Source organism: Podarcis pityusensis (assembly GCF_964106645.2).
Source record: "Podarcis pityusensis genome assembly, chromosome: 2".
Taxonomy (NCBI): domain Eukaryota; kingdom Metazoa; phylum Chordata; class Lepidosauria; order Squamata; family Lacertidae; genus Podarcis; species Podarcis pityusensis.
In genome coordinates this window covers 102,549,551-102,576,911 of record NC_138029.1, presented here as the reverse complement: position 1 = coordinate 102,576,911, position 27,361 = coordinate 102,549,551, and the positions used below count along the sequence as shown (strand labels likewise).

General features: G+C 42.6%; 1 protein-coding gene and 1 long non-coding RNA gene across 3 annotated transcripts in view; both read left to right on the top strand.

The window, feature by feature from the left end:
• The window catches only part of SYNPR (synaptoporin), a 148,048-nt gene that overhangs the window by 58,443 nt on the left and 62,244 nt on the right, over window positions 1-27,361 (top strand). The gene's annotated exons all lie outside the window — the stretch shown is intronic.
• Window positions 85-25,996, top strand: LOC308471733. Of its 2 annotated transcripts, none has more exons than XR_013983132.1 (2): window positions 85-189; window positions 24,964-25,996. It is a non-coding gene; the product is annotated as an uncharacterized lncRNA (long non-coding RNA). The 2 variants fall into 2 exon arrangements; XR_013983133.1 differs by lacking the exon at window positions 85-189 and adding an exon at window positions 14,577-14,914.

Below are 27,361 nucleotides of genomic sequence, written 5' to 3'. Positions count from 1 at the left end.
GGAAACCGCTCAGACCCGTGTTTTCTACCCACAGTACAAGAAGAAGAAGAAGAAGAAGAAGAAGAAGAAGAAGAAGAAGAAGAGGAGGAGGAGGAGTTTGGATTTGATACCCCGCCTTTCACTTTAAGGAGTCTCAAAGCGGCTAACATTCTCCTTTCCCTTCCTCCCCCACAACAGACACTCTGTGAGGTGAGTGGGGCTGAGAGACTTCAGAGAAGTGTGACTAGCCCAAGGTCACCCAGCAGCTGCATGTGGAGGAGCGGAGACGCGAACCTGGTTCCCCAGCTTACGAGACTACCGCTCTTAACCACTACACCACACTGGCTCTACAAGCGGAAGTATAGACAACACCTTAAAAAAAGAAAAGGAAAATCCAACTCGAAGCAGCAATAAGTTGCTTCTGCAGCCAGGTGAAGTCAAAGCAGAATGAGATTGGTAGTTTTGTTCATTGTGCTCCACAATCAGAAGGACGGTCCTCTTAGTTCCCTGTGCTACAGCATTTTGCATTGTCTGCAGAACCAAGATGCCGATCGGCGGAGCATTTTCAGAGGGATTTTAGATGGTCTGTTTCAGACTCAGTCTAGGCCTGTGATTCGCCTGGCCAATTTGAAATTAGGGCACAGAGGAGTTAAGTGAGCAATCCAAAAGGGACTGATCAATGAGTAGTAGTTCTCATACCCAGCTGAAGTTCTCTCTGTCTCTCATATTTTTGTGTAATATTATATTTCTTTTTCTATTCTGCCTTTTCCCCAGACTGGGACTCAAGGTATTTTCCAGATAAAAATACAATGCTGGGGTCAGGAGAGTGACCCAAGCATACTGGGTGCTGCTGACCAGCACTCTCAGTCAAACGTGAAACATCACAGATTTTCTGAGGGAACCGAAGCTCATTCGTGATTTCCAAGAAGGCAGTATCCTGGCAGCGATAGAAACGGAAGTTCTATGCACCGATATCCAAAACAGTGGTGCGCCACAAGCCATCAAAGAAGTTAAATACTTGATAGTATCGCAGCCCACCTGTCAGCTGAGCTTCCCGATGTCTTCTGACAGTTCGTCTCTTCAGATCAGTGAGGCTTTCGCCAAACTCTCATGTTTCAGTATCAGCCACATAATTGCATTTCAGTTACATAATAGGCAGAAGAAAAAGAATCATTACCGCAGCTGTCTTTGATGTTAATAAAATTGTTGCATTTAAAATATGTACATTTATCCTGGCAGTAAGGCAAGAGAGTGAAAACACCTTGTGAGCTGGCAGGTTTATGGCATCACACATTGCATTCTTCAACCGCTGCTGATTAGTCTTCTGCTCTTCCGCTGTGGTTTTTTCTTTTTCGCTGTTTGGAATAGCTCCCCTATCATGAGACAGGCCTCAAAATCTAGTCAAGCCCTTAAGGCGAGCAAGCTGAAGTCTTTAAGATGGGAGGGAGATGAGGTATTTGTTCCTTCAGCTACAATTACTGAGCTGGACCACTTTGTCTCTCTCTCTCTCTCCTGCCTTTCCTGATCAATCTGCTGTTGGCTTTTGTAGGCCAAGAAATCAGCAGGCCTCTCTACGATGAGAAAGTTGCAGCACTTATTTGGGTGGGAGATGGGAGCCTTCCGAGTGACAGCAGGGCTATAGAAAGAAAGGACAGAGTGAAAAGCCAACAGAATAGCAGCAGATTTCTGATATCAGTAGCTGATATAATCCTGACAGTCAATACAGTGGCATTTGCAGGGCAGAGACTCATGGATTTGATAGTAACTCAGCCACAGATTCCTGTAACGGATGCACAACATGGGCACACTGCAAAATCACATTGCAAAGTAACGAATTCCTGCATTACAGGGGGTTGGACGAGAGGTTCCCTTCCAAGTTCCAACTTTACAATTCTGTGATTCTATGGGCAAAATACAACTAGAGCTGTATCACTGAGCCAATTCAGTCAGTTTATTGGATCACTTAAAAGACCTCACGATCAGATTTATATATCTGATAACATACGAACATATAAAAATGAGATGTGAAGAGCAAACACCTCTACTGACAGGTTACATTTGTTTGGAAAAGATTGTAGTTCATGTCTTCATTGGTCTCAAAAGACTATCATTTATACTGATTCATCTAAAAAATTAACCATATTTGAAATATATTTTCTTGCCTTAATTTTTCCAGTTTTTTTTTTTTATTTGCAAAAATAACAGGAAAAAAACAAAACAAATAATATAATAGTAGTGACAAAACCACAGCAAATAATAATAATAATAATTGCAAGCTGACCTTAACAATAAGAGTTATTCCATAAATCCTCTTTTAATTGTATTAATTCATATTGGCAGTCCAAATAAGTATCAAAACAAAATTGAAATAAGCAATGCATTCAAACTTTAAAAGGCTGTTAACTGACAAGAATAATGTTTTACAATAATAATTGTTAGTTTTATTTAAAATGATAATCTGGAAACTTAAAATAACTTCAGGCAGTGATAGAACTTTACAGAGCTGTATGAAGACTATATAGAGTTACTGCCTTTGATCTTTCACTTTGTTTTCTGCAGACTGAAATAAGAAATGTAACTTAATATATCTTTAAAAATGAAAAATGAGCAATTAAAATTAACATTTTCTTTTGGGATGTAGCATTTCCTTTGTAACAATGGATCATACTAATTATCAAAGTGCTTTAAATAGCATCAGTTATGCTTACGCAGTTTTGTCCAGTTATTGAGTTCACCTCAAGGTTGGATAGTATATATTCAGTTAATTAAAGTTGGAAAAAGTAATGAGTAAGTGTATAAAATTAAGAGAGAGAGAGAGAGAGAGAGAGAGAGAGAGAGGGAAGAAAGGGTATATTTTTAATTAGACAGTACAATGTGCAGATTGAAGTTGCCATTACTTAAAAATAGCCACCTGATTTCAAAATACAGTTATAGCTAGACATGATTATTTAATGAATAGATTCATACATCCATACAGTAGCAAAGAGACAATACAGAATACAGTAGCAAAGAGAGAATATGAATACAGACTTCCGGGTTGGCGCCTCCAGGCAATGGCGGGGTTCCTCCTATCGGGAGGAATTTGCTCTGCGGAAATTAGGGTCTGACCGCCACGGCGAAGGCTGAAATCACAGGCGGGAGAAGCCTGTGAACTTGGGATTCGGCTGGCACCCTTTGCGCCTCCCCTACTCGCGGAGAAACCCTGATTTGGGGATCCGGAGCGAAGTGGGGTGAGTGGCGCGGTGCTTCGAATTGACTGCTTCTTTCACGGAGTGAAGCCGCATCGCTGTTGCCAGAGAGCGCTGAGTTTTTCCTGTGGACAATTGGATTTTAAACAACTACCCGTGAGTAGAACGGAAAATTAGATCCTTAAATTCATTAATTTGGCATCAAAACGGGAAGGTTCTAAACAGGAAATCCGCCTTCTTTTTTTGTAAACAGATTGAAGCAAAGAAGTTGCAAGTTAAAGCCTTGGAAAGTTTATTTTTGTAAAGGATTAAATCTCCATCGGTTAAAACTATTAAACCCCCCTTGGAAGCAGGAGAAGAGGGGGGAAATTTTTGGACCTAGTGAGCCTGCAGGAGAGAGTGAAAAACCAAATTACCACTGCTCCGAACCTGGAAACGGGCTGCCAGAAAGAGTGACGTTTTTTGACAGCTAACAATAAGAGAAATATATTGTTTCCATTGTACTCATCTGCGTTAAAAAAGTAGGAAAAGAAACTAACTTTATTGTTTAAATTGTGTTTGAAAGGATTGATACAAGTGGAGACTGTTTCCCTCTAGAGGGAGCTTTTGAAACTGTTACAAGAGTGGAGCTGGGGTTTTTCCAGTCGCAAGATGAGAACTGTGTGAAATAGAGATCGACCTTGGACTTTAAGAATGTTGACAGAAGGAGCCTTAGTGACTGTATTATGTAAGATAAGCTATTCATTGGAACAGCTCCACAAGAAGACGGATGCTATGAATACCAAACTTGAGAACTTGGGACAAAAAGTGACTAATTTGGAACAAAAAGTGACCATTAATACAGAAATTGTTCAGGATTTGACACAGGAACCTACCTTGACAGGACAAACTGGGGAGAAGACGAAGGAGAATGTTGGTGTTGTTAAACCTAAAATAATACAAGTGGAAGCCCCAGTTTTACCGAGGCAAACTGAGGACTATAAGTGGAGGCCTTTTATGAATGAATATAGAAAAAGTCAGAATTTGAAGATTGGAGCCCTCTTTGGATTGAAGAAGGAAGGTTGGATAGACTCTTTCAAGCAGAGATTTACTGACCTTTGGGTCCTGAATCTGGGTCAGGAGGTGATTGGAGTTGTGGGGGCCTTTGGATCTGGAGGAGCTTTGAAACATGATTTGAGACATTGTATGGACACTGGTTTTAGCTGTGGAGAGTTGGTTGGTCTGTCGAGAGGGAATGGGGGCATGGTTGGATCGGGGCCCCTCCAAGACCTGCGCTTCAGCACCCTCAGTATCAAAGAATATGAAGAAAAACTGCAGAAGGTACTTGGAAAAGATTTAAGAGCCTCGGACAGAAGATCTCCAGGTTGATGAACTATATGGAATGGACGGAAATGACTGGCAGAATCCGAGACCAGGGAGAAGAGATGGTGGTAGAAGATTGGGAAAGTTTAAAGTTTATATATAGAAATATTGTAAATTTAATGAGTGTTAGAAAATTGTTGGAATGAAATTTTATAGCTTTAGCAGAAATGTTATAAGGAGTTAGGTATAAATAAGTATTTCAGTATTAATGGAAAATAAGGTACAAAATATGTTAAGATATTCATAATGATAAAAATAGAGAAAGATGGAAAGGAATTGCTGAAACAAGTAATAGAAGTGGAATACAAAAAGGGAGGTGAGAGGAGGTCGATGAAATAAGGGAATGAAAGATAGAGTAATGAAATGGTATGGTATATGTTTTTAAATTGTTGTTCTTTTGTTTTGTTTAGGTTAATGTGTTAAGGTTGTGTTTTGTATTGTTTATTGTATTGTTTTTTCTTTTTTCTCTCTTTTTCTTCTTCTCTGTTCTATTTTGTCTTTTTCTTTCGCCTATTTTCTTCCTTTTTCTTTTCTTGTAAGTTTTAAAAGCAATAAAGATTATTTTTTTTAAAAAAGATTATGAATACAGAGCAGACTCCAAATATAATAAATAAATAAATAAATAAACAAACAATAAAATCTTGAATGGAAAAGACCCTAGGTCAAATAAGTATTTTGTAGTGGTTTGTTTTTACATTTGCATCTTCATAAGATGCCAACATAGTTATTATGGGGACATTGTTATCTGTAAATCAGTGAGTCCATGATCAAAATTAAGTGGCTTGGATTTGAAGGTGCCCTTCTGCTAGCAGAAGGCCTTTTCTGAACATGGAATAATTGTTCCTTGGCTCAACAAAGTAGTGTTGTAGGAAGAAAGTGACCACAAACTTAAGGAAGTTGCACGAATCCTGTGGACCTTCTTATGGCCCAGTAGAGTTAGCATCCTAAAGTTGGTATTTTCCTTGTTCGCTACGTTCTGGTACGTTTTGACACTTCACTGCAAGAATTCTTCTTCCTCTTCTAGTGCTTGCGCAATAGCTCGCCAAACAGCACCAACACAACATTTTCTCTCTGTGTTCATAGTTCTTTGGATCCTTGATCCAAACCCTTGAGGCCAAACCCTCATAGCTGCTGCTTAGAGTTTAACCAGTTTAGTTTAATGCTGGTTGAGATGGGAGTCTACTTAGGTTTATCCAATTATTCCTTCAAATTGTTATCTATGGAATAAGCAAGGGTACCAAAACACGACTCCAAGAAAAAATACCATTTTGTATTGTCATGGCATCAGAGGACCATTCACTTTCTCCAGTTGCACAGATTTCTCCCAAACTTGCATTTGTGTTCCAGTTTGTCAGCTGACATGTTTTTAAACAATCTCATTTGACCTTGCTGGCTAATCTGAAATAAAGCATTTGGTTCCAAATGATAAAATGCGGTCATTGTTATGAAAAGTACTTATCGGATATTACTGAACTTCTAATAAGAAGAGGTTCTTTATCCTAATTAGTTTTGAACAGTTGCCCTCCATGGAAAAGGATGGTCAAATAAAAAGTGTTCCTTAACTCCAGAGACATGGTGCATCTGGTGCTGACTCATTAGAAGGAAATTCTATTTTTCAGTTTGTTTTGATTGCCCCATTTACAAGGAATCAACGATACATATCTAGAAAAAGGGGCACTGCTGAAATCAGAGGAAAAAAACCTTCTGTTTCCAAATAGTGGTAAGCAGCAAGAGAAAGAAAAATGCTCCATTTTTCCTCTTACAGTGGCAAAATTATGAAATTTTTACTTGAAAAACCATTATATAGATTGTTATCTGGATAACTGAGAATCTCATTGCTTGTTTTTTATGGTTTTTTGCTGCTCTTGTTATAAGCTAACATAGCTATAGGATTTTATTTATTTGTTTATATGATGATTTTATCTTGTAAAGATTAAAGCTCAAAACAATAAAAAGGTAATTAGTTGAGAAAAGCAGTAAGCAGAGTAAAAAGAAAGTACAACAAGAAGTACAAACAATGTATAGACTACAGTTGCAATTCATAGAATCACAGAATCCTAGAATTGGAAGGGACTCCAAGGGCCATCTAGTCTAACCCCCTGCAATGCAGAAATCTTAACTAAAGCATCCAAGGCAAATGGCCATCCAACCTCTGGTAATAATTAAGGTACAAAACTACATAATATTTTATTATTATTATTATTATTATTATTATTATTATTATTATTATTATTATTTTGTTTGTGTGTACAGTCATACCTCAGGTTACAGACGCTTCAGGTTGCATTTTTTCAGGTTACGGACCCGCCGAAACCTGGAAGTACCAGGATGGTTACTTCTGGGTTTCGGCGGTCACGCATGAGCAGAAGCACTGGGTCACAACCTACGCGTGCTCAGGCGCACTGCTGTGGGTTGCGATCGCTGCGAGTTGCGAACGTGCATCCCGCACGGATCACGTTCACAACCCAAGCATACACACACACACTTGTTCCTACAGTGACAAACACTTTAACGGGCTGTGGTAAAATTAAGCAGGCTATGTTGAACAACGATCATGAAGGTAGTAAAGGTAAAGGTAAAGGGACCCCTGACCATTAGGTCCAGTTGGGACCGACTCTGGGGTTGCGGCGCTCATCTCCCTTGGCGCTTTATTGGCCAAGGGAGCCGGCGTACAGCTTCCAGTTCATGTGGCCAGCATGACTAAGCCGCTTCTGGCAAACCAGAGCAGCTCACGGAAACGCCGTTTACCTTCCCACCGGAGCGGTACCTATTTATCTAGTTGCACTTTGACGTGCTTTCAAACTGCTAGGTTGGCAGGAGCAGGGACCGAGCAATGGGAGCTCATCCCGTCACAGAGATTCGAACCGCCGACCTTCTGATCGGCAAGCCCTAGGCTCTGTGGTTTAGACCACAGCGCCACCCGCGTCCCATGAAGGTACTTAAATAAGATTGTGTGCTTGCCTGCCCCTTTTACACTACAAGTGACTATGACACCTGATTGGGATTATGGTAATAAAAAGTATGGGAACACAATATGGCCGCCCCTTGGTTAACAAAGGCTTCCATGAGCTTGCAGCTAAGATTCTTGAAGGACCGCCAGCTGCTTGACGTGTCTACCTGTACTTTAAGCAAAAATACCTTGCTATCTGGTGAGGATGTTGCTGTTTTTATCAGGGAGAGGACCTTCTTGGTGGCGTAACTTCAACTAAGGAATGGCCTTTGGAATGGTTGCTGCCTTTCAACTGGCTTTTTAAAATTTTTGTTGCAGTTTAATTGTGTTGCAGTCATTTCCTTTATATGTAAACCAACCCGAGAATAAAGTTCAAGGGCAGCATCTCAATATCTAAAATAAACAAATAAAGATGGTTCCCTCCACATCCTCTATTGGCAACTTGTTACATTGCAGCTTCAAGCTCACCTATTAAGTATCTGAACGCTCACAAAGATAACACATATGCCAGTCACTAATATTTCTGCCAGGCATTTCCCCATCTTTTAGATCCACCCCCCCATTTCGGTGGTTGGGTGAACAGGATCGGTTCAGTACTTCAAGAATTCTTGCTTTTTGACCAAGCAAAGGAATTTTAGTATTTCATGGGTATGCATGATACAAGTGAAACGGAAGAGTATCTCCTGTTCAGGGTGCTCTCTTCCAAAATATTTGATTCCATTCCTTCTCCCCTGATTGGGATGTTTTTGGGGTTTTCAACTCTCCTTTTAAATATTTTGGATTTTTGTAGTTCTTCAAGCCTCAGGGTTTCCCCAAGCTCGCTGACACTTCTGGTATGCGTGGTTGGTACCATCTTGGCTATACGAATTTGCTATTAGTACATAGGATTTTAGCCCTGTTCCTCCTCTGCTTAGCTTTGGAAAGATACTGGAATGCTTGCTTTGTTTGCCTGTGACTCCTCTTGTCCTTAAGTGTCAGCCAAATAACTTGGTTCGCTTTATCCACGCCATCTCCCTTTCCCATCCACCTCCATTGTCTGCCTTCAGGATACTAGCAAGCCTTTTTTGTTTTGAGGACATGCAGCATAAGAGTTTTCAGAAAGCTGACAAAAAGGGAACTGGGATTAAAGGCCTTCTGCCTGAATATGCCAAGCTTTTACATTAAAAGGATATGATTGCTTTCTGCCCAAACAGTGCATCACGGGTAGAGGAGCTGGGGCCAGAGCCTATTTAATTTATTCGTGAATTATCTGGAGTCAGGGGGGTATGTGGATGATATTGTATGTTTCAGGATGGTGATACTAGATAACTCAGTCTCTGCAAACTGGGCTAATGGGCAACAAATGGCAAAATGAGATTCGGTGTAAACAAGGGCAATGTCATTTTCACTGGGCCAAACAAGAAGAAGAATCCTCACTTAAACTTTGTGCTGAAGGGAGTCTGAACTGTCCGTGATTCTCCATGAAAGATCTTGCAGTGGGGGGGGGGGTGAATAGATCACTAAAACATCAGTGTGGCTTTGAAAAAGACAAGTTAGGGATCACAAGTGGGGATCTACAAGAAAATGTTGGAGTGTGTCTTGAATTAATACCTCACGGTCCGCCTCTTTCCATATGAACCTACTTGGACCCTGAGATCATCTTCTGAATCCCTTCTTCGTGTGCCTCCTCCATGAGAGGTCCAGAGGGTGGCAACACGAGAACAGATCTTTTCTGCAGTGGCTCCCCATTTGTGGAATGCTCTCGAGGTATGGTTGGCACCTTCATTATATACCTTTAGGCACCAGGCAAAAACATTCTTCTTTAACCAGGCCTCTGGCTGATTGACATCCAATGCCCTTTTAAAATGTGGTGGGTATTCTTGTTTTTCTTTTTATTATGTATTTTGTGCTTTTATATTGCGATTTTATGTTGCTACCATACTGAGATCTGCGGGTATAGGGCTGTAAACAAACAAACAACAAAACCTTTCTTAAATTTGGGAGCAGAGGGGAGCAAGTCACACAGCCATGGCTGGAAGAATTGACCCAGTGGTTCCCATGGCAACCAGAAACTGCCCCCAAAGCCTTCCCAATTACATGAGAGATGGGAGACAGAGTGAGGTAGAAGGAACCTGTTTCCGTGTAGGTTGGGCTGACCCTGGGAGGCTTCCCCTCTTTGCAGAGCAGCAGAAAATGAGAAGGGTTTGCCACAGATAGACATTGCTGGCAGCATCCTGTTCTGGGCAGCACTCCTGCCAGTCTGCACAAAGAGGAGGCCTCCTCCATGCATGGTTGAAGAAAGCAAGGAGCACAGCTAGGCAGGGGCATGGCAGCTTTTATTCTGCTACTCTGCATGGAGAAGAGAGCTTGTCTTAAAAGCATCACTTAGGCATACCCCACACTTTCTCTGTTCTATGTAAATTCAGAACGTTGCAACTCTCTTAAACTACTGCTTGACTCAGTGAAATACACAGTTTTACTCCTCAGCCGTGCACTGCTGTTGGATACACGGGTAGCATCACTAAGGAGAGGTACCCTTTTCCAGCTTCAGCAACTATGACCCATACTGACAAAAGTGAACCTCACCAGCACAATTTATGTCCTATTGACCTCCAGGCCATACAACAATGCACTCTATGTTTTGAAACTAATTAGTGTGGGGTTTTTTTTAAAAAAAGGACAGCCATGTTGCTGGTGGGTGCCAGATGCCTCGATCCCATCACACTGATTTTGCACAACCTGCCCTGGCTTCTTGTTCATTTATGATCACAATTCCGGGTGCTGATGTTAGCCTTTAAAGCCCTCACTAGCTTGGGCTCTGGGTACCATAAAGGCTGCTTTCTTCCATAGATTCCTTCCTGCATGTCCTGATCATCATCCCTTGGCCTCACGGGGCACTGCTGATTGCATCCAGGACTGGGAAACTTCCCGTGGTGATACCTGCCCTGTGGAATGGTTTGCCAAGCATGGTTCACCAGGCTCCATTTCTATATGGTTTTAGCCACAGAGCTAGTAAAATGTGGTTGTTCAGAATGGGTTTTTGCAAATTGTTACTTTATGTGGCCGGTTTTTGTGTGTGTGAGTTTTAGGACTGAGTTTAACTTGGTGGCTGTTCTGTGTTCAACATTTTGTTCTGGCATTTTGGCTTATTACCTGCCTTGAGGTTCCCTGGGATGTAGGAAGCGTATGAGCTTTATAAATAAATTGTAATTATCAGTGTTACTATTTTTGTGAGACCAACGTCACTGACATAGTAAAACTTTGTGGATCTTCTGCTCAGCAGTCTGGAGTTGAAAATTGTTGTCCATCTAAATATTTCGGTTCAAAATCTCACCAGAGGGAGTCATGATAAATTGAAGGATACCTGTGCAACCCTCTAATCACAGTGACATGGCTGATTTGTTTATAAAATGCTAATTTTGACTTTTACGTTGAGGTCAGGCTCTTGCATGAGTTATCAAGATAAGTGCAAATACCTCTTTTTATAGCACTTAATTGTCCATCTGAAATATTTGTCAAATACCCACCGAGATGTTTCACATGTTTGCTTTAAAAAGGAACTTTGTGATCTAGCTAATGGAGACTCCATAGATAACAGGCTGGCCCCTGGCCCTGTTCTTTTGTATTGTTTTCTGTCTTTCATTCCATGGGTCCCAAATTCTGATTTCTTAACTAGAATTTCTAAGGTTAAATCCAAAACTGGAGCATGTGGAGAAATGCCTTCTTCTTCCACATATGCCTGCCCCTCCTCTAGGTGTTTCCACCTTTAGAGGTTGGGTAGGTTGCTGACAAAGAGCCATAAAAGTCATAGACACTCCCCTCCCTCTAGAATGGCCTCCCCAGGGAGGCTTCCTCAGTGACAGGCGCATAGGGACCTCTCTTGTGCCACCTACTCAAGAACAGGAGTATTATGCATGGGGGGGCTGAGCCCTCATCTGCTTTATGTAGATCAGGCTTCCTCAGCCTTGGCCCTCCAGATGTTTTGAGACTACAATTCCCATCATCGCTGACCACTGGTCCTGCTAGCTAGGGATCATGGGAGTTGTAAGCCAAAAACATCTGAAGGGCCGAGGTTGAGAAAGCCTGATGTAGATGATTGTTTTTGGCCAACCTTATAAGGTTGTTGTATAGATTAAGGAAAGCTGTTTATATGGAATATCTGGGGGGCGGGGCGGGCTTATACCAATAGTATCATCAGTGATTTCATTTTAGAAACTCATTGCAAGATAGTGCTTGTAATTTCCCCTCCAAGGTAATCTGCTCTTTGTACAACACTGTAACTAGAGCTCCCATGAGGGCTGATTTATTTATGATTGTATCAAAACAATTATCCAACCTGCCTGACTTAATTGCTTTTTAATATCGTAAAATGATGTACCAAGCAGTGCGTGCTTTAATCAGCTAATTGAGTGGCCAAACATAAAAAGCACCCAGTTCTTTGAACCAGACCTTTATTTGCAGCTTGGAGCATGTAAATAGTTCTTCCAATTGTGAGAGATTAAGATAGAATTTACATGTTTCGCTGTCTTTTCTTAGCTTGCCTCACTCTTAAGCAATTTGCTCAACATAGCAGGCATTGTGGTGTTTCACACACTCCACTGGCCAATACTGCTACATGAGGAGCAGGTATGTGCCCACAACACCTCACTGCAACACAGGCTGTTTTTGCAGAATATCTGAAGGTGCGGACTAGGAACCAAGATGATGGGCAGGTTCAGATGCCAGAAAGTGTTCACAGATAATTTAGGTCACTGTAAGGTGTGTATTTTAAGGCCTTACAGTTTTGCCTGGAAACAAGCTGAGAGAGAGCCAGTGACAATATTTAAAGTTAAAGTTTTAAGTTAAAACTTTAAGTTAAAGATACTCATTACAGTAGGACCCGGTTAATAACTTGCATTCTAGACATATAACTATGTGCATTCATCAGGTAAGGTGAAATTCATTTTTATGGCAGCCCGCTAAAAGCTCCCCAAAGCAGTACATAAAAAATTTAACCACAATAAAATACATATTTCAAAACATATTGCAGAATATAATAGACATACCAGATGGAGATTCTGGTGGTGGACCAACTACAGTTGCAACAGGCGCAATTTGATCAACTGCAAGAAAAGCTGGTTCTCGGACCCTGAAGCTGCAGGATTGACCTTGAGGAAGGTCTGCAACCCCCATTCCCAGCACTGCTTGTGTGCACACCATACATTTGAAGTACACATGCACACTGCAAGAATCCTGGGCACTCTAGTTTGTTAAGACTTCAGGGGATTTTAGCTCTATGATGTGTCAACTATAGTCCCCAAATTTCTTTAGGCGGTGTTTTAAATGTGTGGTGTGTATGCAGGCTTGGCCTATGCATATAATATTCTGAAATATGTTTCTGTAACGCAGTATTACCATTTTATTAGTTTTCTTTTTTCATTTAAAGTTTGCTTGTTGCTTTCTGTTGCCTTGTTGCAGAAATTCATACAAGCGTGTATTTTGAAAGCAGAAGGATTGCTCTGAATTTGTTTTTGTTGTTGTTGTTCAATAATAATAATAATAATAATAATAATAATAATTTATTATTTGTACCCCGCCCATCTGGCTGGGTTTCCCCAGCCACTCTGGGCAGCTTCCATAGAAACCAAAAATACACTAAAATATCATACATTAAAAACTTCCCTGAACAGGGCTGCCTTAAGATGTCTTCTGAATGTCAGGTAGTTATTTATCGCTTTGACATCTGATGGGAGGGCGTTCCACAGGGCGGGCGCCACTACCGAGAAGGCCCTCTGCCTGGTTCCCTGTAGCTTTGCTTCTCGCAATGAGGGAACCGCCAGAAGGCCCTCGGCGCTGGACCTCAGCGTCCGGGCAGAACGATGGGGGTGGAGATGCTCCTTCAGGTATACTGGGCCGAGGCCGTTTAGGGCTTTAAAGGTCAGCACCAACACTTTGAATTGTGCTCGGAAACGTACTGGGAGCCAATGTAGGTCTTTCAAGACCGGTGTTATGTGGTCTTGGCGGCCACCCCCAGTCACCAGTCTAGCTGCCACATTCTGGATTAGTTGTAGTTTCCGAGTCACTTTCAAAGGTAGCCCCACATAGAGCGCATTGCAGTAGTCCAAGCGGGAGATAACTAGAGCATGCACCCCTCTGGCGAGACAGTCGGCGGGCAGGTAGGGTCTCAGCCTGCATACCAGGTGGAGTTGGTAGAGAGCTGCCCTGGATACAGAATTGGCCTGCGCCTCCATGGACAGCTGTGAGTCCAAAATGACTCCCAGGCTGTGCACCTGGTCCTTCAGGGGCACAGTTACCCTATTCAGGACCAGGGAGTCCTCCACACCAGCCCGCCCCCTGTCCCCCAAAAACAGTACTTCTGTCTTGTCAGGATTCAACTTCAATCCATTAGCCGCCATCCATCCTCCAACCGCCTCCAGGCACTCACACAGGACCTTCACCGTCTTCACTGGTTCTGATTTGAAAGAGAGGTAGAGCTGGGTATCATCTGCATATTGATGGACACCCAGTCCAAACCCCCTGATGATCTCTCCCAGCGGCTTCATATAGATGTTAAAAAGCATGGGGGAGAGGACGGAACCCTGAGGCACCCCACAAGTGAGGGCCCAGGGGTCTGAACACTCACCCCCCCACACCACTTTCTGAACACGGCCCAGGAGGAAGGAGTGAAACCACTGTATAACAGTGCCCCCAGCTCCCAGCCCCTCTAGACGGTCCAGAAGGATGTTATGGTCGATTGTATCAAAGGCCGCTGAGAGATCCAGCAGAACTAGGAAACAACTCTCACCTTTGTCCCTAGCTCGCCGGAGATCATCAACCAGCGTGACCAAGGCAGTTTCAGTCCCATGATGAGGCTTGAATCCCTATTGGAAGGGATCCAAATGGTCCGCATCCTCCAGGCGTGCCTGGAGTTGTTCAGCAACCACGCGCTCAATCACCTTGCCCAAGAATGGAAGATTTGAGACTGGGCGATAGTTGGCCATACTGGCTGAGTCTAAAGATGGTTTTTTGAGAAGCGGTTTAATGACCGCCTCTTTCAGCGGATCTGGGAATGTTCCCTCACAGAGGGAAGCATTCACCACCCCACAGAGCCCATCACCCAGCCCTTCCCAGCTTGTTTTTATTAGCCAGGATGGGCAAGGATCCAGGAGACAGGTGGTTGGTTTCACACGTCCAAGCAGCCTGTCCACATCCTCGGGGGTAACGGATTGAAATTGATTCCATGCAACTTGACCAGACAGAGCTCTAGCACTCTCCCGCCCCAGCCCTGCTCCCACGGTGGTGTCTAGCTCCACTTTAGACGGTCCTAGCAGTGTCATGAAAAGCAAGCGTGCTCTGTCAATACATTTTCTACATATTGCAGGCATATGAACAATCCACACATTCTGTGGAAAGAACCAACTTGATACTAGGTGAAAACTCATTGTGAGAAGGGGAACAACATTGAAATGGCCGTTTTGTAAGTTCAAGTTCTCATGCGTGAAATGGCAGCACTTTCAGAACTTCAGGTTTTTGGAGCCTCCAGCAAATGGGATCTTTAATAAGGGACCCAGAAATATATAACAATGCCTAGGTATCGTCCCAAGTTGCAGACCCAATTTGACAGACACTGGACCTGGAATAAGCTCACACTGGGCTTTGTGTGTTGGTTTCTTTTGGTAGCCCACAAGGACATCTCGGGGCGTCAGCCATCAGAAGTACTTTCTTTCTCTTCTGCCATTACTACCGGCTCAACTCAGACAGATCCAAGTGCTTCAAAACATCATTAAAGGCAGATCTGCACCATACATTTAAAAACCATCCAGTGCACATTTAGAGTGCATGACTTCCCCCAAAGATTCCTGGGGGCTGTGGTTTCGACTTGCAAAGCTACGATTCCAAGCACCTTTAACAAAGTTCTGCTTTTCGTGTATGTTTGTGATGGAAAAGAAGCCCTTGGAAAGCACTTGGAATCAGTGGTGGAGTTAGCTGCATGGGCACCCCAAGCAGTGGCCATGATGTGCACCCGGGGGGGTGAGTTGTGGGGTGGCAGCATGATCCGCTGCCCGTGGTGGCACCTTGAGCCGCTGCACACGGGGGCGGCGGGGCAAGCCCCGTGCGGTGTGCCTTTTTGTCACCCCCCCCCCCCCAGGGATGACACCCGGGGTGGACCGCCCCCACTGCACCCCCCTTCCTACGCCCCTGCTTGGCATTAGCTCCAGTTGGCTCTCCAGAAAAGGTGTCTGTGTCAGACTCCACCCTTTTTGTTTATTAAATTTATATACCACCCTTTGTCCAAGGTTCATAGGGCAGCTAAAAGTATAAAAACACAAAAATACACAGCATAATAACAAACAAAGCAATAATCCCCCACCATGGATCCCATGTTGGTGAGGGACACTAAAGCACTGCCTGGATTGTCCACTTACAGGCACCAAGCCCATCTAATTCTCTGGCCTGCCTTCCATGAACACGGTCTTAACAGTGAGTCCGTAAGTGACTGTGGAGGCCAATTCTGGATCCACACATCCTTCCACAGTGGGGACATAGGTTTCCGGGCGGAAGCTGATCACGGTGAGGGTTTGCCAAATGTGCCTTCCTTTTAGCACGTTTCTCCCTTTCATCCCTTTGAACATCTTCAAAGTCCATGACACTTTTGGTAAAGGCTGTTCTCCAGTTGGAGTGCTCAAAAGCCAGTGTTTCCCAGTTATCAGTGCTTATGTTACATTTTTTTTAGATTTGCCTTGAGAGCGTCTTTAAACCTCTTTTGTTGTCCACCAGTATTACATTTCCCATTTTTAAGTTCAGAATAGAGCTCTGGCCTACTACATACCTAGCACAGACTTTTATTACATGTATCAGTGGAGAGGAGGCAAGGAGTGTCTGCAGAGAGCAGTTTATTTTTTGCAATAGAGATGTGATTTGTACTATTACAGACACATAATTATTGAGGAGCAGAACCAACATTTCCATAATGCAGTAGCCTCTGACTTTGCTCGTTATATAAGCTAGTATTTGCATGCTCAGTTAAGTGAGCCATCCTCTCTACCCTCACATTCTTGATCCTACTTCCAGTGGACACAGGTGGGCAGTCAAATGTTTTGGAAAGTAATTGGTTGCATTGCGCTTTCCCCGAATTAAACAGCTTCCCTAGCTCTAGTTGCCATAGCAAAGAAGCTGAGTGTTCCCTTGATGCGAGCAATAATTATGGTGATTATGGAATGATTCTCCCCCCCCCCTTTTTTTTTGGAGCAGCTATTGCAAGTGGTTATATTCCGGTCCAAAGTACAATGTGAATGACACGCTAATTGTGTTTGAAGAGAAGAGGAGGCTGCTCTTTTGCTAGGGAAATGACTGTGAAACAAAGCCCCAGAGGTGAAACAAAGAACCAGCATAATGGTTCAGTGGCAGCAAAAATAAATGCGCCGTGAGAAGGGCACAGAGAAAGGACTTTAGTGCCAGCGAAATGTATTCAGTTCGGCCCAGGTGATTGGTAAGCATCTGCTGTGCTGTCAAGGGTCCCCACCTCTGTGCCAGGGGTCACCTAGTGTTGGCAACACTTAAATTCTGCACCTCTGAAGACCCCAGTTTCCAGACATACTTCACCAAGCTCACACTTAGATGTCATTCCTAATGGGACCCTCAAGTAAGTGAACAACCATCATAGAAACGTAGCAATAGACCAAGTAACAAGCAAGCTTCTGCTGAAGTGGACTCCAGTCTACAAAAGCTTGTGCCATGTTTAATGTTTCGTGTCAGTTCACTGTTGGAGGCAGTTTGCTACTGAATACCAGTGCTGTGCGCTTGGGTCCTGTTTGCAGCTTCCCATAGGTGTCTGGCTGGCCACGGTGAGAACAGGTTGCTAGACCAGACAAGCCTTTGTCCTGCTGCAGATGCTGGTCTTCCCTACAACCCAATGTGCAGTTTCTGTGCTAAGTCCAAAGAAGGGCATTTACCTTCAGAATGTCAAACGAGAAAGAAAGCAGGACCACTACATGTATTCTGAATGGAACATGACACTGGATGCAGAATTCCTGTTCCATCGCAGCAATGTGAGGCGCTGCTAAGCAGGGTCAGAATGAAGCAAGGAAGCATGGTGGTAATAAGGTTGTGTGAGCGGCTATGATGAGCACAGATGAATAAGCCCTCGTACCCACTGCTGCCAACCTCGCACTTCCCCCATCCTCACAATTATTCTGCCTAACTTCTTCCTGGTCCAGATGAACAGCAACAGAACTTAATTCAGCTGAAGCAAAAATAAAAATAAGAAATGCATCATTTGCATAATTAGTACAGGTTGCAGGATTCGGCTTTTCAAGGCACATAATTTTGTTTTTTGATTGTAGCCTACTGTACACACATCCCTTGCAGAGTATAAACAATTCAACAGCAGCAAAGATGTTTCTGCATCCCTCCCAACTGCAGTGCTATAATAATACCTTGGCTCTGGCAACCAGTGAAAACAGGAGTTTAGAATCTTTTGTCTCCCCTCTTCATTTGCCACATGCATTATTTGTTTATTATTTATTAATTTGTTAGTCGCTTTATCTTGCCCAGGGCAGGGCAACCCAAAGCAACTTACAACTAACCAAACAGACAGAGACACACATCCTAATACATTAAAATCAAGAGGAAAACCAAATATATTAAAAAATCCCATCCACAGAGTAAAGTTTTTGCCTGGCACCTAGATATATAATGACAGCACCAGGTGAGCCTCCCATATATGCCTCTACCTGAAGGGCAGCACCTTGATTATAGAAAGAACTGAACTGAACTGAACTGGAGGTAGTGCCAGATTTACGTATAAGCTAAACAAGCTATAGTTTAGGGCCCCACTCTCTTGGGGCCCCCCAAAAAATTTAAAGGGAAAAAACCTGGATGTACATTTCCAAAATATAAGATAAAAAAAGAAATAAAATAAAACCTACATACAGCAACAGTGTTTTGTGTTGTGTAGGCTCCTATGATGTAAGTAGTGGGCCCCGCCTGCTAGCCTGCTCCCTAAAATATCACTAGTTAGATACCTATTAGGTCCATAAATTACCATATAGCATATATTCAACAACACACACAAAAAAAAACAGTGACAATTTGTTGTTGACATAGGACAGCTGGACATATAAAGGGCCCCATTACCTTCAGTAGCTTAGAGCCTCAATAAACCTAAATCCGGCCCTGACTGGAGGTTATACAGTGGTATCTTGGGTTAAGTACTTAATTCGTTCCAGAGGTCCGTTCTTAACCTGAAAACTGTTCTTAACCTGAAGCACCACTTTAGCTAATGGGGCCTCCTGCTGCTGCCGCACCGCCGGAGCACAATTTCTGTTCTCATCCTGAAGCAAAGTTCTTAACCCAAGGTACTATTTCTGGGTTAGCGGAGTCTGTAACCTGAAGCATATGTAACCTGAAATGTATGTAACCCGAGGTACCACTGTAATCTGTGATAGGGCTTCTGATAGTTGGGACAGAGATCCAAATCCTAACCATGTCTACTCAGTCCTAACCATGTCTACTCAGAACTAAGTCCTTTTATAAAATTGGCAGGACTTACTCCCAGGTAAGTGGAGTTAAGCTTGTGGCCTAAATTCCCTATTTTTAACTGGAATAGAAGCAAGTAGATGTGCATGTTTATTTGTGTCCACCACAGTGAGCTTCTTGATCAGGGGTAGGCAACCTACGGCCTGAGGGCCAGATCTGGCCCATTCACCTTCTCAATCCGGCCCGCGGATAGTCCAAGAATCAGCATGTTTTTACATGAGTAGAATGTGTCCTTTTATTTAAAATGCATCTCTGGGTTATTTGTGAGGCCTGCCTGGTGTTTTTACATGAGTAGAATGTGTGCTTTTATTTAAAATGCATCTCTGGGTTATTTGTGTGGCATAGGAATTCATTCATTTTTTTCTTTTCAAAATATAGTCCAGCCCACCACATGGTCTGAGGGACAATGGACCGGCCCATGGCTGAAAAAGGTTGCTGACCCCTGTTCTTGATGCTAAGCTGATTTCTCTCATCTTTTTATTCATGATTTGCTTGTAGTTTTCGTCTCTGGCCGCTAGAGAGCAACCATGGCTCAGCATTACTGTCTTTGCTAAAAGAGCATGAAAGTAGTTTGATATTCAGCTACTCAGGAAGGGCAGTGATTTAAGTGAAAGAGCATTGAGTACAGGGTGCACTGTGGAGGGGTGTGTGTGCTATATTTGCTTTTTTAACAGCTACCCAGCAACTCAGAGTGATCTGATGAGAGACTGTAACAGTGACAACTCAGTGTTGCTGTCTCTGAAGTGTGATTGATTCTCGGCAACTGGCAACATGCCTCTGCTACATTCCATGTTTTTTATTTTAAATAATGGTCCCTAAAATTCCCATGCAAAATTGCAGAATTAAGATGATGCCTGCATGCTTCCTGAAGTCACCACAACCTCCTGTAGCAGATAGCAGGCATACATGAGGTATGGACTTGCTTTGGGAGACAATAGAGAGTTGGCTGGGAAGGACGTAAAGAGACCTGCTGATGACTTCCTTTCTAGCAACACAAGGCCTCAAAGTCATTTTGCTGAGAAAATACATCAGACCATGAGCCATACTGCCAGTTTGTGACACTGCTGCCCCACCAGGTGGGTGAAAGGGACCAAGAGGGTAGGAAATGTGGGAAAGATCAGGGACTTTTATTTGTAAGGGTTAATTTTGTCCTGGGCTGGGCTGGGCCAAGGACGAATCCCAAAAATGGCTCCCCATCCCCACAAGGGAAGATTTACATGTGGATCAAGGGGGAAAGAAAGAGCAACATCAGGATCCTCCCACCTGAGGCAGTGATCTCATCTTGCTTTATGTGTGGGCCGGCCATGAATAAAGATCAGCATTGGGATCATCTGCTCCTGCGGATTCTGCCGCCTGGGTCAGATGCCTCATCTTGCCTCACAGGTGGGCCGGCCCTGGTCTTGTGTGTGAGAGGGTGCAGAAGCAAAGGAACTATTCTTCAGCTACTGACATTGTAATACCTGATCTATTGGGAGCAGCTACTCCTGTGTTGATTGGTAACAGACTGCTGTTTTCATTTCACCCAGATGCAAATGTGGCCATTCAGTAAAACCCCGTTGCATTTGATCACAATGGGCTAGATGGTCAGATGAAAAGTGAATATAGTCCATGGAGAAATAACTCTTCAAAAAAAATCCATTAGGCGGCAACTTGGGGTTTTTGACTGACAGATCCTCTTATGAAGCTAATATTGTAAGTTTAGCTATGAGTAAAATAATGATTCTTGTGTGGGAAGCAGTATAAGGAAGGCAATTAGTAGTTTAATAACAGCTTTCTGCTGGCTGAATAGTAGCTGGAAACTTAAAGTACAGTTGATGGTAATCAGCTGATTTTTTTTAACTCCTAAATAAAAACAGCAGCAAAAAAATTGAATATAAACTCATCTTGCTCCTTCCTACCTTTCAGTGTTTTCTGTTTTTGCATGATTGGTGGTGCATTTAAACTGCCTTGTATTTGAGAGAGAGAGAGAGGAAAGGAGGTTGTTTCTGGAAGTGAGCGAAGCGCAGAATAGTGGGCATGGATGAACAGAGCAATGTTAACATGACAGAAATGCTGTCATGAACTGTGGAGTAAACTGCTTGGTACAACAGAAGCTGAAAGGTTCTCCAAGGTTTATGAAGAGAAGATGTATGGATACTTAGTCTGGCCTCCTCTTAAAAATATATATAGAAAAGGATTCTTCTCATGATTTCCCTAGTCATTTTCCCCTGTTGTCCAGCTTTTCTTACTGTACGTGAAAAATGTCCTGATATGCATAAGGTTCAGGGCCGGCCTACCCATAATGCAAGATGAGACAACTTCCTCAGGTGGCAGGTTTCATTATAGCAGCAGATCTTGATCTCAGTCTTTCTTCCCTTCTTGTTCCTGAGGTACATCTGCCCTGGTGGGGAGGGGAGCACCATTTTTGGGTCCACCAGAGGTGCCAAGATGTCTTGGGCTGGTCCTGCTAAGGCTGATTTGCTTCAGTGGCCTCCCCCCCCCCCCTTTTGAGGAGTCATTCTTTAAGGATTCAATTCTATTGCATATATCCCCAGAAGGCTGTTGTATTCTCCCCTCACTCTTGTTTTATTTCTTCTAGCCAGGGGCATGGCTAGATACTTAAAAGAGAAACAAATCTGCATATAGTGTATATGTATAGTTGCCTCTGGCAAATTAAGGTGGCAAGCGTGCTTGGGGGTGTTCTGATTTCTTTAAAAGTCAGGAGACTGTTACATGCATCTGCCATGTAACATCTAGTTTGTTGTTGTTGTTTAGTCGTGTCCGACTCTTCGTGACCCCATGGACCAGAGCATGCCAGGCACTTCTGTATTCCACTGCCTCCCGCAGTTTGGTCAAACTCATGCTGGTAGCTTTGAGAACACTGTCCAACCATCTCGTCCTCTGTCGTCCCCTTCTCCTTGAGCCCTCAATTTTTCCCAACATCAGGGTCTTTTCCAGGGAGTTTTCTCTTCTCATGAGGTGGCCAAAGTATTGGAGCCTCAGCTTCACGATCTGTCCTTCCAGTGAGCACTCAGGGCTGATTTCCTTCAGAATGGATAGGTTTGATCTTCTTGCAGTCCATGGGACTCTCAAGAGTCTCCTCCAGCACCATAATTCAAAAGCATCAATCCTTCAGCGATCAGCCTTCTTTATAGTCCAGCTCTCACTTCCATACATCACTACTGGGGAAAACATAGCTTTAACTATGTGGACCTTTGTCGGCAAGGTGATGTCTCTGCTTTTTAAGATGCTGTCTAGGTTTGTTAGGTAAGAAAAATGCCTGGGATTTTACAGGGCTTGTGCTTCCTTACAATGTTTTGTTTCTGTGAATAAAACAAGCACGGGGGTGGGGGGGGATGCCAGTTGCCTGCTCACATGGATGCCTCGAAATTTGAAATATTTATTGAGTCATGTAGCATTGGCTTGTAAAATTTTGAGGCCAGCTTCTAGAAACATGAAATACTTTTCTAGCCTTGAATACAACCCTAGAACTAGACACTTTCTACCCTTTGCAGAACACCACGGCTGTTGCTGCCATTAGAAGGCAAGAGCCAGAGCATATATTTATCTTTCTAGGCTTTGCTCAAATCCTTATAAAATTTGCCAGGAAAACTGGAAGTGACTTATGACATGATTGTGACTGCTGAAAGCATCCCAGCTACATGAAGCAGAAGAACAAGAGGTTTGGAGATTTGCTGCCACACTGTGCATTGAGTTCATAGTCTTTTTCTTTCCCACTCCAAACAATACTGCTGTAAATCAGAAATGATTCTGCTGTAAATCTTAAGGATCCAGTCTGCAAAAACTTTCTTACTGAGAACTGTATTTATTTATTTTTAATATAGCTGCCAGGAGGGTGTCTTTGTTTACATTTGGCATGCCAAAAATCCCTCTCTGAAACCAGCTTACATAATAATGTTTCAGCCCTGGTTTACTTATTAGCATTGCAAACTGCAGCAGTAAGCCATGGATTGATGCACGCTCTGTGACATTTGCATTTAGAAATGAAAAGGCAAGTGTTCATTAAGTAGTGTGCCATTTCCAAAAGGAAAGGGGGGGAAATACTTCCAGTTGTATTTAAGGCTTAATTAATATGTGTGTGTATGTGTGTGTGTGTGTGTATGGAACATTCCCCAGATACTTTTTGCCGCAAGGGTTATTAACAAATGCACACTGCCATCTTATTATTTTAGTTGCTGTGGCTAAGACATCAGCCTATTATAGCATCCTGAAAATGCCTTTAGCCTTGTAAATATTAGAAAAGAGTCTGAATATAAACCACAATAGTTCTGATGGCGCCTGGGAATTAAATTACATAGTTCTAGAAAGCTCTAAATTGCAAGTATTCAAACATAAGGACTTGAGGCCTGATGACACGTACATGTGTTATGCAGTGCTGCTGTTTTGTTAATGTTTCTCTAAATGGTAGGGGTGAGGTATTTCTGAGAGTGCTGACCATTCCTATAATTCAGGTGTGGTTTGAAGGTGTTCTGTGGGCTGAAGCAACTATCCTCAACACTAAGAACTTTCTGTGACAGACAGACCAGGGCTGTCTGTCAATGTTTTTAGCTTTTGTTTTGTTTTGTTTTGTTTGTTTTGTTTTGTTTTATAGTGGCTTTAACTTTTTGTCATATTTTTAGGTCGGCTTGAGTTTACTTTTCATAAAAAAGTGACTAAATGCGATTAAGAATAATAAATAATATGTACCCATCTACCATTCTGTTGTGTGTACTGCTTAGAAAGGTTTGGGATTAAGTGGTCTTTAAATCTCCCAAAAGCTATAAATCACAACCAGCACACAGGAGACACCTGCAGCCCTTTGCTTCCATACCATGCAATTGTACTCACACTCCTATGGGAACTCGCTCCCTAGAAAAGCCAGACTGGCTCCCTCCTTGTTGTCCTTCTGCTGGCAGACTTTCTTGTTCCTACAGGGAAATGGCTGCTTTTAACGAAAGGGCTGGTGCCCTGCTCTTCTTATTGTAATTATTTGTATGGTTTTATTAGATTATAATAAATTTTAACAATCTTTAATTGTTCTTCATTAATTGTTTCTTCTATGTTTTTAGTGATTCTTATTTTAATCTGTAAGCCGCTTCAATTATTATTATTTTATTTACCATTATTTATTAAATTTATATGCCGCCCTTCATCCAAAGATCACAGGGCGGTTTACAGTATAAAGTTGTTGGGCGCCTGACCCCCACCAGCCCCAGCCAGGGCAGACAGTGATCAAGGATGATGAAAGTTGCTGTCCAAAACATCTGGAAAGCCTATTCCCACCATCCTTGATGTCCCTGTCAGGGGAAAAGGCAATGTATAAAGAAAAATATAATAAAAGTATAGTAATATTTACAACCAGTTTAGCAAATGATAACCTTATTGCCTCTTTAGGTAGTGGTCAGATTCCTCGTGGCACAATCTCTTGAATTCAAGTAGGCTTTCTTGTGCAGAGGAGAGGTCCAATTAAGTGGCTTTAAATTTCTCTTTTGATCTTTGCTTCGATTCAAAAATTATTGCCACGTGAGCAAGAAGCCCTTGCAGTCCCGGGCCAAAGTGCAATGCCATAACCACCTGTGTTCTCAAGCTGCTCCTGAGGGTCTCCTGACCCTTTGGAGGCAGAGTGAGATCTTTTGGGAACTTTGGATACAAACTCTATGAAACTCAGTGAGAGATGTGGGGTTTAAATAACAGTGACAGGAGGACGCAGATCATTCCCGATTCAATTACAATGGGATTTTGTCGATGGTAAGTTTGGGATTTTTCCTCCGTGTTTCTCAATCACCTTTTCACACTGTGTTGGATACGCCTGTTGGTCAGTCTTGCACGTTGTTATTCTACTTGTTCTTGCTGCATGTCATTGTGAGATGCGTCTGGAATGTTGACTGAAGTGCCTCCTGTGTATCGTCCAGTGTAAAAGACATTCATTCATCAGGCAGCTGTGATTAAGGCAAATTTGTGAAAGTTTCTTTCTTCCCTGTGTAATCTGTATCTCTCTTTACTTTGCAGAGCTGACAAAAGAGAACGAGGAAAATGAATGGCCTTCCTTGAAATTTTCCCCAGCAATAGGAGATTAGAGAGAGATGTGTCTTGAGTCTTATTCTTTGGAAGTCCAATACAGTTCACCATATACAAGTATTCCCATACTATGCTTAGGATATTCGGTTCATTGTCAGACATGGCAGCTTATTATTGGCTTAGCTTCAGAATGTTCCTGCAAGTCACTCCTGTGCCCAAATGGAAATGCAGATTCCATGGACTCTTAAAAAAAAGTGAGGCACTGCAAGAGCTTTCAGCAGGGGTTCATCACCATTTTCTTTTTTCATACCTGACGTGGTGTGCTTTTATACACTGGAGTGGCATCAGAACAATCCTATGTTATATTAAAAAACAACACAGAAGAGGTTTATGAATTATGTAAAGCTATGCCCAGGCTGAAGTGACTTGCTGTTGGGTTTAGTGCAGGGCTGGAGTATTTCGCCCAGCTTTCTTCAGCATTTCACGGGGATAGGAGTGAAAATGCTCCCCCAAAGTTTGATTTTATCTTGGGGGGGGGCGATTCTAAGACGTTTCATGACCAAGATGGAAGTCTTCTTAAATAACCAAGGATTTAACACACACAATTTTTTTTAAACGAAAAAGTGTGTGCTAAAAGCAGAAAGTCCACTTCGTTTTGGCCACCAAGGAATTTCAGCTGGAGAATCTGAAGTTCCTGATCACAGAATTTGCAACCTCCTGCCCCCCATTTCAGAATTCTAACTCTCACTTCTGTGTTGTCATCGCTAGCACTCCAGCCCAGAAATGAGAGGCCAAGTTCTTCTCTCAATTATGCTGATTCAGCACCATTAGGTTCGGGAGGGTTGCAGAATATAGCCCAATGACTCCCTCAGGTTTAGCCCTCTCCTGATTAATTTTTAAAACACATGACGTGCATTAAGTTTATTTTGAGATTGTGCTTGTTTTCCTCTAGCTTTGATGTAAAACAGAACTGCACAGTGATCTGTCCTCCGTTATAATAATAATAAAAAATGTTTCACTGCAATGTTGTACCTTGTGGTTTTCTTGAGCATGGCTTAGTGGGCATAGAAATGAATTACAAGGCGGCAGCGGTAGCAGCAATGGAATACAGGGAGAAACAACCAGTGAACTGATCTGATGTTGATTCAGTAAAATGAAACAGTTTTGCAAATAGTGAGCCATCACAGGAACCCGATCACTTTCAGGAGATAATGTTGTCATGCATTTCTTCCGGACGGGCACACACAGCCACTTTCACAAAGTAAAAGAAGGCGTTTTTGGGATTTCAAATCTTGCTGAAATGTAAGTGGCAGCTCAGTGTTCAGGTTAAACAAGCCACAGCCAGGCTGACTGATCCTCCCCATTACTCCAAGTTGTAGACCAACAAACCAGGGTAGGTGCAGAGAGTAGAGTCCACACAGTGCCATAATCAAAGTAATACCCATTTCTCCTGCTACAAGTTCCTCCATTCTTGGTTCTTTTCAAAGATCCCAAACCAGGATCAGAGAAATGCATTGCCAGATGCCCCCATTTTGGAGCAGGGTAGTTTTTGTTCATTTTTTCTTGTTAAAAGATAAAATTATTTAATTTTCTGCTCTGCCTTGGGGCATCTGGCATTGCATTTCTTTGAGTGTGGTTGAGATGAGTGTGTTTAAAAGCATTATCAGGAAGTAAACCTGTTTTCGCTCTGGGGCTGGTTCACACTCATCTCAATTATCTATACAGGCCAGCAAGAAGTATAATCAAAGGTTCAAGGACATCTTCAAGCCAGGCAAAAAGTGCTCAAGATGCAAAGGAGGACAAGGAGTGGCAAACCCCTGTGATGCAGGTATCTCAGTTAAAGCATACATGACGGATGCTGAAACACTCACAGCTTGATAATGAAATGAAAAAGGTATTTAAATATACGTTCCTGAAGAAACCAGAGGCCTTTCTCCTGGGCATGGTCGGCCAAGTGGTACCAAAAAAGGACAGAACTTTCTTTATGTATGCTACAACAGCAGCAAGAATACTCATCACGAAGTATTGGAAGACACAAGATCTACCCACCCGGGAAGAATGGCAGATGAAGGTGATGGACTACATGGAACTGGCGGAAATGACTGGCAGAATCCGAGACCAGGGAGAAGAGTCGGTGGAAGAAGATTGGAAGAAATTTAAAGTTTATTTACAGAAACATTGTAAAATTAAGGAATGTTAGAAGGATGTTGGAATGAGGTAATGTGGTTTTAGCAGAAATGCTATAAAGGATTAAGAAAAAACAGATTGTTAAATGGTAAAAGGAGGGAAAGTAAAGTTACAATATATTAAGATAAAATAGAGGACAAAAACTGGAAAAGATGGAAAGGACTTGCTGAAATAGCTAACTGAACTAGAATACAAAAAAAGG